The sequence below is a fragment of the Talpa occidentalis genome, unplaced genomic scaffold, assembly GCF_014898055.3.
Source record: "Talpa occidentalis isolate TD23 unplaced genomic scaffold, MPIMG_talOcc4v2.1 talOcc4.8, whole genome shotgun sequence".
Classification (NCBI taxonomy): domain Eukaryota; kingdom Metazoa; phylum Chordata; class Mammalia; order Eulipotyphla; family Talpidae; genus Talpa; species Talpa occidentalis.
This window is the reverse complement of record NW_023605194.1, coordinates 78,139,112-78,151,701: the sequence shown is the minus strand read 5'-3', so window position 1 is coordinate 78,151,701 and position 12,590 is coordinate 78,139,112. Positions and strand designations below refer to the sequence as shown.

The following is a 12,590-nucleotide window of genomic DNA, read 5'->3' as shown; positions in this document are numbered from 1 at the left end:
TTGGGTAACTTGAAGTGCCCGAGCTTCTCCTTGTGCAGTTATCAAAGCAGGAACTGGGATGGTGGAGCTGATAAAAGGTGTCTCATGTTATTCTTTCAATTATAGATCTTACAGAGTGAATGAAAGAACAGTTCTGTTGCTAAAAACTCAGAGGCTTGAAATGCTCCTTAAAGTTAACTGCCGTATTAGCCAGTGAACACCTTATTATATATTTTAATTGATTCTTGCTCCAGCTTTGGAGGAAAGAAGTCTGGGTCTGTTTGGCAAGTAAGTTAAGGGATAAGATGCTTGAGCACGCAACATTGCTGCTTATATTCGGTTCAGGTTCCATCAGTATCTGCAGTGAAACAGTAGCCTCAGGTCTCTTTTGGGAGGAATATCTGGCTTTGAAAGCAATAATGTTTTGTTCTCATGTATTGGGATTCATGATTATTAATGTTTTCAAAGGAGTTTTATTTTACCATTGAGAATTACTTTTATGGTTTTATCAAGATGTGGCAATCTCAAAAACACAGCCTCATATCTTTTGAAGGGTCCAACTGAGGTTTTAGAACAAATGTTGCTTCCATGTCACCCGTGTAGCATTTTCATGAGTTGAATCACGCTCTCAAGCTGCCCCTCAAACTACTCTGGCTAAATCATTAGTTGTGACCTAGGATTAGGACAGATTCAGTTTTTAATACCTTTTAAAAGGTTCACTCACTTCCTAGCTCATCATCAAACATTTATTGAGCTCCGACTGTTTGTCAATCCCTATGCTAAATTACTAGAGATTAAAAAAAAAAAGAACTTCAGAGAAAGACAAATCCAGCTCATATGTGGAATATAAAGAAAGGAAACAAAGGAACAGACAAACTAAACCAAAATAAACACTAGAAATGGGAGTGTAGGAATGAAGCTACCAGAGGGGAAGGGTGGAGAGCAAAGACAGGGGACCCAGGGACTATGGTGGAAGACCATTGGTGCAGGTGGTAGGTATGGTGTGAGCCGGTACCCCTAAATCACACAGTGTTGTGAATCAACTCTGCCTCAATAAAAAGAATAATGCAACTGAAAATATATTTTTTTAAACCACCCTTTACTTGACATACTGTTAAGTCTTCTGGGATACTTCTCTCATTTATGCTGGAACTCCCTGGCATTTTCACAGCACCAAACACCAGGGCAAGCCCTGACCCTGAAATTTTGAGCAAGTGCCTGGGATAGGCATGTGAAGGACCCCAGCTATAATTGCACCATTTTAAAAATTATATTTGAACTGAAAAATACAATTTCATTTCTATAGATCCCAAGCCAACCACCAAGAAGTCCCTGGTGCCCCTCTATGCTTTGCCCCCACCTTTTCATCTGGTATCCTCATTTCTAGACTCAGAGAAACACAGCTTAGCCCAGTGATGACTAAAGTGTAAAAGACTAGTGCAGACTCCTTTAGGGGTGCCCTGGAGGCTGGGAGCATGTGGTCAGGGATGGGGAAGTAACACCTATGAGAAGGCTACAAGGATGAGTCATGACCCAGGTAAACTGGTGAGACTAAGGGGGTTAGGGAATTTATTAACAGAGACACCTTGTGCAGAAACAGGTATTGTCATTGTACTTCTGGAAAACTGGGAATAATTTTAAGGCTGAGGAGTTAGTGTTTAGGAAAGTTACAAGAGATGAATCTGGACAGGTGACTAGGGACATTTACATAAGGTCCTTTACGTGGATTTTATTCAAAGCAGGGAGGGAGTCTCGGGGGAAGCTAAGCACAGGAGACCCAGAGGGCTGGGAAGAGACCCGGCGGGCTTGTGTCCTCATCATTTTGGTTTTGGTTTTCTCAACATTTAGCTAAAGCGCTTTCCAACTTTTTAGGTGCTACTTAAATTTTGTTGTTGTAAAGAATGCATGTTGGGCCCTCCCTGGTGACCTAGGGATTAAGTCTCAGTGCTATCACCACGGTGGCCTGAGTTTGATCCTGGCCAGGGAGCTGACCCACTGCTCCCCTCAGCAGTGTATGTCAGTAGATCCACCTGTTCAGCTCCCCACTCTGTCCCTGGTGAATCCTCTCACTCCCCCCCACAACCTCTGGCCTACACCCCAGGTTTTTTTTACGATTTATTTATTTATACAAGAATGGTGGTACAGGCCAAAGATGCAGGAGGATGAGAGAATTCACCAGAGACAGAGCAGGGAGAGAACAGGCAGACTGACTGAAAACAGTGCTGAGGGGAGCAGTGGACAAGACAAGAGAGGTCTACTGTGCCATGTGGGTAGCTCCCTGGCTGACCTGGAATCAAACCTGCACTGCAGAGGCTGCAGACAGCCTCATAGTGCTGTACTCAGCCCATTGCACCACCGGGGAGGCCCCCCAAAGACAGAGGGCCTCCCCTGGTGGCGCAGGTGGTTGAGCATAGCGCTGTGAAGCTGTCCGCAGCCTCTGCAGTGCCAGTTTGATCCCGGCCGGCAAGGGTCCCACATGGAGCAGCAGACCTCTCCTATCTCGCCCACAGCTCCCCTCAGCAGTGTATTTCATCAGTCTGCCTGTTCTGTTCCCCACTCTGTCTGGTGAATCCTCTCACTCTCCCGCACATCTGGCCTGTACACTGGTTCTTGTATAAATAAATAAATCTTAAAAAAACAAAACAAAACAAAAAAACAAACAAAAACCCCCAACTGAATGCATGTAGTTAATATCTTTTATATGCCTGGCTATTTTTGCTTTTCTTTCCAATAGATGTTCTAGGTAAATTACAGCTATTGGTGAGGTGCATTTATTTGAGTTTTTGGTCCATGTTGTTGTGTTTTTTCTCCACACAACATAGTTTTTGACCGGAAAGGTTTTTTTTCTTTCCTTTTTAATCTCAAATTGCTCTATTGCTATTTATTTCACAGTCATTGATTTAATGGCACCTAATCAACTTTCCAGTTTTTATGCTTGTTAAGGTAACTGTGTAGCCCAGTGTACTTAAAGTGATGACAGATCAAATTTAAAAATTGCTTTTTCTGGCCTCCCTGGTGGCATGGAGGTTAAGTCTCAACAATATCACACTATGATTGCTGTGGCCTGAGTTCAATCCCCAGCCAGGGAGCTGACCCACATGGCCCAGCAGACCTCTCCTGTCTCGCCAGCAACTCCTCTCAGCAGTATATTTCAGTAGGGCCACCTGTTCTGCTCCCCACTCTGTCTCTCATGAATCCTCTCACTCCTACACCTCTAGCCTGCACCCCAGTTCTTCTATGCATAAAGAATTAAATAAATCTTTAAAAAAATTGCTGTTCCCAGGTCCCACCTCTGACCTGATGAATTATTCCTTCCTTCCTTCAATATGTGGTAATTGAACACCTGCTAGGTGCCAGGTCCTGTTCTAGACCAGGGAAGTCTGTAGCGAGCAAGATCAACCAAAGCACTGCTTTAACCGATGCTCACCTTCTAATGGGAGGGAAACATGACAAGCCAAAAAGGTAATGTGAACTGATAGAATCATGTGAGTATGGTATGGGGAGGCAAGGAGCAGTTAGAGAGTTTAAGACTGACATGAAGAGTTGACACTTGAGTTGAGATCTAAATAATAGGAAAGAACCAGGCTAACTCTGGAGACAGAGAAGTCCAGACACAGGAAGTACAAAGTTCCTGAGGTAGACTCTTCCTTGGTATTTGCAAGAAACATGAGGAAAGCCAATATGCTTGACTGAGGGGACAAGTGGCTTTTGATAAGGCCAAAGAGTGTGACAAAGTCCAACTTGTCAAGGACTTGGATTTTATTGTCTTTGAAACAGGAAATTATGGGAGGATTTTAAGCAATGGAATGACTCAAATTCTCATTATAAGGAATGTTATTCTGGCTGCAGGTGGGAAGTGGGTTGAAAGGAAGCAAGAGGAAGTAGGAGATCCAACAAACCAAGAAAGAAATGGTGACAGGCCAGGGCACCCGGTGGAGATGGGGAGAAGTGGACGGACTCCTGATACTCACTGAGGTAAAGATGACAGCATCTGCTGGAAAGGGTTTTGAGAGAAAAAAGATGAGACAGCAAGACTTAGGTTTTTCACTTAGGCCATTGAGAGCCATTTGTTGACAAGGGGAAACAAAATCTCTAGGAGCATTTAGAAAAATGCCTGCTCATTTTCTATTTTTTTCCAAAGATTTATTTATTTATGCATACAAGAGCTGCGGTACAGGCCAGAGGTGTTGGGGGTGAGAGGATTCACCACAGAGTGGGGAACAGAACAGGCAGATCGACCGAAGCACACTGCTGAGGGGGACTGCGGGTGAGTCAGGAGAGGTCTGCTGCGTTATGTGGGTTGCTCCCTAGCTGGCCACAGATCGAACTCGTGCTGCAGAGGCTGCATACAGCTCTGCAGGCTGCATCTTAACCCCTTGTGCCACCAGGGAGGCCCGTCATTTTCTATTTTTTCTTTAAGGATTTATTTATTTATGCATACAAGAACTGGGGTACAGGCCAAAGGCAGGGGGTGAGAGGATTTGCCAGAAACAGAGTGGGGAGCAGAACAGGCAGATCTACTGAAATACACTGCCTGGGGAGCAGTGGGTGAAACAGAAGAGGTCTACCACACCAAGTAGGCAGCTCCCTGGCTGGCCACGTATAGAACTTGTGCTGCAGAGGCTGAGGACAGCTTCACAGTGCTGCTCTCAACTCCGTGTGCCACCAGGGTGGCCCCTGCTCATTTTCTAAATGTTCCCCAGACAGAGAGGTCTAGATACCAGAATCGCTCCTTAGCTGCCACTTTGAGGAACAACTGATTTGTTCTGATCCATGTTTTTATTCAAGAGGGCACAGTTAAACTATCTCATGCAGATAAGAATTCAAACTCTCCTCAAAGTCCAGGATTCTCTCCAGTTTCATTTTGCAATCTACTGAACTTAACAAGCCTTAACATTCTTTTAAATGCAAAGAAGATGCTTCCTTCTGCAGATTATGTCATGTCCTGTCAACACAGTGAAAATGTGAGGTCTCCCCTCTCTTGATCCTAACTTCTCAAGAAGGCTTGTTAGGGCACAGCTACATGAAAACCTAGAGATTTGGGGGATCCAAAAGTTTGGGTAATTAAGCCAGGGGAGACGGCTCCCTATGCTGATAAAAACTGACTGGTTTGCAGATTTCGTTGGAGCAACACCCAGGGAAATGAGGGCTGAGAACATGGAGTGCTTGCCCACAGGACTTTCCTGTTGGAAGACTGACTTTGAGGGGTAGGGAGAGGGCAACATCGGACCACTTGTTTTAAAAGTACAGAGTGTTACCTTCAAAAGTGTTGTTTTTTTGTTTTTGTTTTTGTTTTTTTTTACTTCATTGTGGATTCTACAGGAGCCTTTGAGGCTAGTTTGAGTCAGCGCCATGACATTGTCCCAGTTTGTTTTCCATGGTGCTTTTCATGAGGATAAACATATTAGTTATTTTAAGTATTCTGTATAAATTTTCTCTCCATTCCTCAGTTGTCTTGGTGGCTCATTTAAGCACCCCTGGAACTTTCTCTTCTAAATTAGCACAAGATTTCCTCAGTATTTTCTTTGCAAAACTTCTCTCCTCCAAATGCAGAACTGTGAGTGCTCTCTGAATTATCAAACAAATGCAAGGATTTTTCTACAAAATTCTCGACTTGAATATTCAAGCTTGAATATGCACACACGCCAGAATCAGTAACCTTGCTAATAGCATTGAGAGTTGATCTTGTGTAATTCTTGAGTCTCCCAATGTTCCAATACATTTGGCTTCCCATTACTTAGTAGCTTACTTAATTTACTTCTAGGCATATGAAATAAAAAACCCTGATGTTATTTTGCCTAATATCTTTGGAGTTGAAAAAACTTCTTGCCAGATTATTTATTCATGCAAGTCTACTAAGGATCCTGAAGCTTATACAATTTACGAAGCTCTCAGTGAATAGGGTTGCAAAAAATCTTATCTTTTGCGTATTTCACACAAACATTAGACCTTACGCAAACACACTGCATAGATCCCTCAAAGTCTAGAAAGTGACCATACAAGGCAAAGTTTCTAATACTAAGCTTAGTTTCAGGTAACAATGTTTTCACTTTGCAGGCATTCCTTGTGTTAGGGTATCATTTTAGTTCATAGGGTGGTGGGAATAAAGCCAAAAATCTACATAGATGATAACATTTTAAAATTTGATCTAATCAGCTTTGTCTAGGTCATCCTAATCGAATAAAATAGATATAAAAACCAGGTACCTGCACCGATTTTTTTTTCTTAAAGTAAATTTCTCATTGACCATTAGATGATCAAGATTGTTATGCCCATAAACTAAAAAAATCATCTTTCCATGAGCTAAGTACAACATCTACAGTATCAGCAGATGTTCTTTAGCTATTTAGCCTGACCTACTACCTCCTTACCTCACTGTGTTCAATACCACCCACAGTTCCACTTGTCCTACCCCATTCTCCTTGCCCCAAGGAATTTCTAATATGCATATCAAACACATCTAAATAGAAAGTGATGTAAGTTCTCTTTCAGTTCCAGTGAATGCCTAAAGAATTCATACTTGACAATAATAGTAGTGCTTTCTGTGGATACAGGGTTCACAGTGATCACAGAAAAAGATGAGGGATTTCCTATGGTAACATTATGAACGTGGTGTAAAGGTTTGGGGACTTCTCATAAAAGAGAAATTCAATTTTCCTATTCTTAAAAGGGATCACAGAGGATTCCTCTTAAAAGTATTGAATTATCTCACATTTTCTGTTCGATTATTTACTTAGTCTTGCCTTCCACATCAAGTAAAAAGGCAAGAGTTCTTAAGTGAATAATTAAAAGGAACTTTGGAAAATATAACCAATTTCAGTTTCAATGCTGTGTGTGTATGTCTGTGAGTGGTTACTTCTAAACTGGATGTTAGTTGGCTTTAAAAAAGAATGTTCAAGAATATTTTGATTAAGAGATTACTCTCAAGAATTCATAGTTTAAAGTAAATTGAAAGGCTTTGAGAAAGTTTTTTGTTGCGTTTTACCCGTTCCTAATATTGCTATAAAAATGAAGTGACTTTCTTCATTATTTTTCATTTGTGAGGTATTGTCATACAGGAGAAGAATTTAAAAGTTCTCACCAAAAAATAGATTAGGTGATAGATGATAGGTAGATAGATACAGAGATACATACATGCATAGACAGATACAAAGAGACATAGATACATAGATATGATATATACATATATAAGTAAATAAGTGATGGATGTGTTAATTGGCGAGGTGGGAGGAACCCTTTTACAATGTAAACAAAATCACCATAATGTACACTTTAGAGATTTTATAATTTTTAAGTGTCATTTACATCTCAATAGAGCTGAAAAAATGACTAGGAGACCAAAGGCATAATTTTATACACTGCTGTAGGTAGTTGGGGAAGGCATCTACTTTGCTATTTATAACAAGTTGTCAGTATATGCTAATTGAATGAATGGGGGGCAGAGCCCCTTTCTGTATTTTCTGTGGGCTTGAGCTTTCTTAAGTCTTTTGAGGAAAAATTAAGGTAGAGACAGCAGGCAGTCTAGCAAATTTGATGATCCAAGTCATATTTTGGAGTGTCGAATGATTATCTCTAAACTCTGTAAGTCAAGAATATCTTTTAAATAAAATGATCAATCAGGAGATTGATAATAACATTAATAGAAAATCTGATAATAACATTATAGAATAACATTAATAGAAAATCTGATGCAAAAATTAACTGAACTTGTAAATACGACAGAATTAGAGTGGGGTTAAGTTGCTGACTTTGCTCTTAGAATGCACCAGAGCGGATGAGGTATGAACAAGCAGTGATGACTTTCAGGGGAGTGTGATATTAGTTTGACAGGCTCTCAGGTCAGAGAGACTTCTAGGTGAATTTATAGGAAAGAGCAGAAACAGAGTTGCCTTCTGAAATGAAACAAAACTACCTACTTTCCCAGACATATGTATCTTTTATGAGATGATCTTTTTTAGGGTCATTTTCTTCTCTGTTGTGAAATTATTTGCCCTGATGAATATCTACTGATAACATAGAGATTAGTCACATCATTGGAAGAACTATTTTGATGACTGTTGTTTAATTTCAAACTTAAATGTACCATACAAAACACTTTCAGAGAGGAATTAATATCCACAGATATTACTTGAAATGCTTTTGCAATATGGTTTTCCACAGCTTTGAACTCTATCTTACTTCACTTTAGAAAGTAGGAAATGAACCCTAATCTATCACTAATTACCTTAGATGTAAAAGCACTTGGCTGCAGAGATGAAATATTTCACAAAGGTTTCTGAGGTAAGGAGCATTTATTTATTTTTAACTATCAAAAGGCAGAAACACATTGAAATGGCACATGGAACAACAATGCCCCAAATCTGTTGTTTCATTACATTGGAGTGTGGGCAAATCCGGTTGCTAAATTATCCCATATTGAGAATTGGTGAATAAATATTTACATAATTGCTCCCACTTTTCCTGACTCTCTTAGTTTGATAGTTTTAGTGCAGAGGAATAAAAATTGTTTTTATTAAAAAAGAGAGCTTTTGAAATTGAATGCTCTAATTAACTGTGGATTGTTTTTTAAATAAGACTATTTCAGATTGAAAAAAGCCTAATTGTCTCCATTCTAGTGGGTTTTGAGACTGTGATGAAAAGATGAGTGACATTCAGGGAGACCATGTGACCCAGTCCCACCTGTGCCACTGAGCAATCTCACTGTGTGAAAACGAGCCTGTCATCCTATTTAGCAGATTTTTTTCCAAAAGATCTTAAAAACAGATCACTTTTAAAATGCATGCATGGAAGCTACCCTGGGTTGGACTTTATGTTTGAAACTGTTTATTCTGTGTGATAAAGGGCTCCGTAGATATGGAATGCTGGTTCAGGTTGACAAAATGTGTTTTTATTGTGTTAGAATTGGGGAGGAACTTGATTAAGGTTCAGTATGACTGTCTTCTTCTTAAGAAAATACTTGGAAAGGAATAGGATCTAACTCACTTATCAAAAATTAAAGTAAATGAATAGTAGAAGTAAATCCGGTAAAAATTATCTTCCTGATTTGGGATGCTTCTTATGCCACTAAATTCACTGCTCTCAAGGGAATTCCTAGGTATTGCTATTTATCAAAAGAGCCTGCATTCCAGCAAGCAATTTGGGATAGGCAGAGGATGCAAAAGCATTTTTCAGTATTATAGTTTCTAACCGTATTATAAAATAGCCAGATATCTTTTTCAATTATAGCTTGTTGATTAATAAATAGCAGTTTTGATTCAATATCACAAAATTTGAGTGATTTGAGATTGCATGATTTAACACATAAAGTAAAATTCTTTTAATTAAAACTTCTAAAGGTTAAATAACATTTTATATAAAATTTGGAAAGAAAACAGATGTTTCCCCGCCATGGAATCTGTTTTTAGTTAATAGGGAAATGGGAGTAAAATATTTTATTGAATCTAAATATAGACTTTCATATATTAAAAGACAAGCTATTTACAGGTGATTTGTTACTAAATAAAATTTTGGAGGAACACTTTTAATTACCAAAAAGGTAAGGTAACAATAAACACAGGAAATATAAATGAATAAAGTGTTCACAGGCTCCTGTTGCTTTCTGGACTATAAATAACCCCCCAGTTCTGCCCCTATTATTAGCATCTATGAACAAAAGAAGATTCCAGAAATAGAAAGGGGAAGAGCCTCTTGGTGAGCCTTGTATTCTATGGCATAGGAAATGTTTCTAGCAAGCACATGAATTTAGGGGGTTAATTGATTTTTAAAAAGGACATTTCCATGCTGCCCATTTGCCAAGGAAATTCTTTTACTGGCATGTTTGTAAAATTGGCCGGCTGATGTTTCCTCTGGGTGACACAAGGTGTGATGAAGAATTTTATCTTAACTTCCTTACCCAAATCAGCACTGATTGCTTGCCTTTTTGTTAACCTATTTGGTTATTATCAGATTACATCCATAGAGGACCCGTTAACATAGCTGAAGTGGGAAGTGGGGGTGGTACCTGGAGACTGCATGGACTCCAGTCCCATCTCAGGGTACCTGATTAAAGTATTCACAGGTATATTCCTCGGCCACAGTTTCCTGGCTGAAAAATGGAGTAAGCATTTTGAGTCCTCAGTATTCCAGACACGAGGTGAGGCAGTAGGAATATAAGGTAAATTAAAAATACCTGGTGCCTGTTCACAGCCATGGCTGGAGAGACAGACTTTTGAACTCAGTAGTTAGGGCTGACAGAGAATGTGTCACAGAGATGATACAAGTGCCAGGACAGCAGGGCTCTTCTGTGTGTGGAGGGGACTCTGGGGAAAAGTTTGCAGAGAGGGTGCCATTTTTATTAATTCAATCTTGAAGGATGCCCCATCTATGAAAAGGGCTGAGAATATCAGTACTTACTTTTAAGAGCTTTAAGAGGAGACAATGGCCCGGTATAAGCTTGCTGAAAAGCCTGGAAGACAACAGAAACAGATATAGGCTACTGTTATCTTTCATCACACATGCAACAAATGTCTGTTACCTTACTACGTATATAATAGAATCCTTATTAGGATTCATGAGTATGATTATTAGACCTATTTCTAATTTCCAATTACCTGTTCATTAATTTTCCCCTTTTTTGATAAGTACTTATGAATGCAATTGTTTGAGAACTGATTATAACACTAATTAAAAGTGAGAGGTACAAAAAATCTCAAGTCCTTTGGTTTTGTTTCTGTTTTTCAAAAATCAGTATGGACCAGAACCAAATGAAGAAAAAATAACTTCCCCAAATACAATTATATTTTTCCGGCAAGTAGATTATTTGACAATGATTATTTTTAAAATAGTCATGTTTTTGGTGATCTTCAGGACATGAAATTATGTAGATGCAGCATCCAGGAATGGTAGATTATTTTTTAAACATTAATTACTTTCACAAACTGTGTTTTCTAGTGAAAGAAATCATCTTCTATGTAAAATAAGTATTAGAATTCTCTCTCCAGTAGAAATTGATTACTTTCCTATCTTGAGTCAGACAGCTAGCTCTGTGATTATTTCATTGAGCAATATATTCAACAGATATCTTTTGAGCCTACTGTGTGCAATGTCAAGCAAGAGAATCAATGTAGAAAATGTTCCACTATGCCTTTTTAGAATGAGACATTTAAAAAATAGAGCAAGTCCAACATTGGTTGCAAATCCCACCCACATTTCCATTAATATAATCGAATCAATTTTTAACTACAAAAGAGGGAAAACGTTTTGCTTCCACAATATGCAGATGGAATGTGCAAATAATCTGAGCAGACATTGATTTAGAATTTACCACTGTCAGTAACTTTTACTCTCACTATTGCTTTTGTCAAAACTAAGTGTGATACAGAGACTAGGTGCAATGCGGTGGAAGTCTGCCCTGTGCGTTTGAACTGTCAGAGACAGACTAGTGAAAAGTCATTAAACTTGCAGCCCAGGTTCAACCACAAGGCAAAGTCCACGTCCTGCCCTGCAGCCACGTCTCATTGAGCCCACTCATCCGGGCTTTTCTCTGGGCAGCTCTTTGCCTTCTTCCTTTCAGCATTTGAACGGAAGTGAGCATATTTGAGTCAGGAGAGTGAGGAGACTTTGAGTCTCATGTAGCCAGGTTTCCAGAAAATGTCAGCTTGGTAGTTTGAATTTAGAAAAATTAAAAGTGTATATAAAAGCTCTTCTGGTTTCATTTGATTTTTTATTAAGAAACAATAGTGTTTATTTATCATGTTTGGCTTAGAATTGCTTTGCTATTCAGGTCTCTCGATCTAAAGAAGAAACAAAACTCAATAACAACTTTAAAAAATAGTTTTCATTTGAGGGTGGGTGAGGAAGTTATATGGAGATTGAGTGGGAACCTCAACCCAAGGACAGAATAGACAAGCAACAATTTTTTTTCTCCCTTTTCTTCAGAAGTAGTCTTCCGCATGGTTTAATGTGCTAACATAACCCTGGTTCCAATATTTCAAAAGATACAGAACTTCCCAGCATGATGATAAAGTTTTCCTGTGTTCCAATAATAAAACCTCAACGTACCAGTGATTTCCAGTTCCTTTGTGTCTCAGCAACCTGTGAAGACCAAGTAACTCCTAAGTACTCCCCTGCAGTATCAGTGTGGGAGTCGGAAACAGATGTTCACGGGACAATGCCATTTGTTGTCACTGTCGATACCATGTGGCAACTTTCCCAAACGAAATTGTTTGTGGATGGAAAAGAATGTAAGCAGTGATTCATGCCCAGGAATTTTTTTTTTTTTTGGACTGCAGGCTAACCATATTTTATTTATTTTAACTCATAGAACATTAGCAGATTAAAAATTGTAGGATAATTTACTATTAAAGTGCTTTCTTCTCTTTATTTTTTTTTTGGTGGAGCATTTCCTTCTAAAAGGAGTGACTGTTTTAGGTGGTTTACTGGAAATAATAAATACCTTTTATCTGAGAAATCAAATAAATGTCATGCCTTCCTTAGTGTTTTTTATTAATAATTTGGAAGCATAGAAAATTCAGAATAATTATTAAGTAGAAATGTTTACTGGTAAGGGGAGCATTGCATAAACTGGGGTTGGGATTTTCATGAATATTACCAAGGAGCAACCACTAACTCAT

The 12,590-nt window shown here is 39.0% G+C and overlaps 1 protein-coding gene across 5 annotated transcripts in view; it reads left to right on the top strand.

Moving 5' to 3' along the window:
- The window catches only part of NR5A2 (nuclear receptor subfamily 5 group A member 2), a 124,093-nt gene that overhangs the window by 30,562 nt on the left and 80,941 nt on the right, over nucleotides 1–12,590 (top strand). The gene's annotated exons all lie outside the window — the stretch shown is intronic.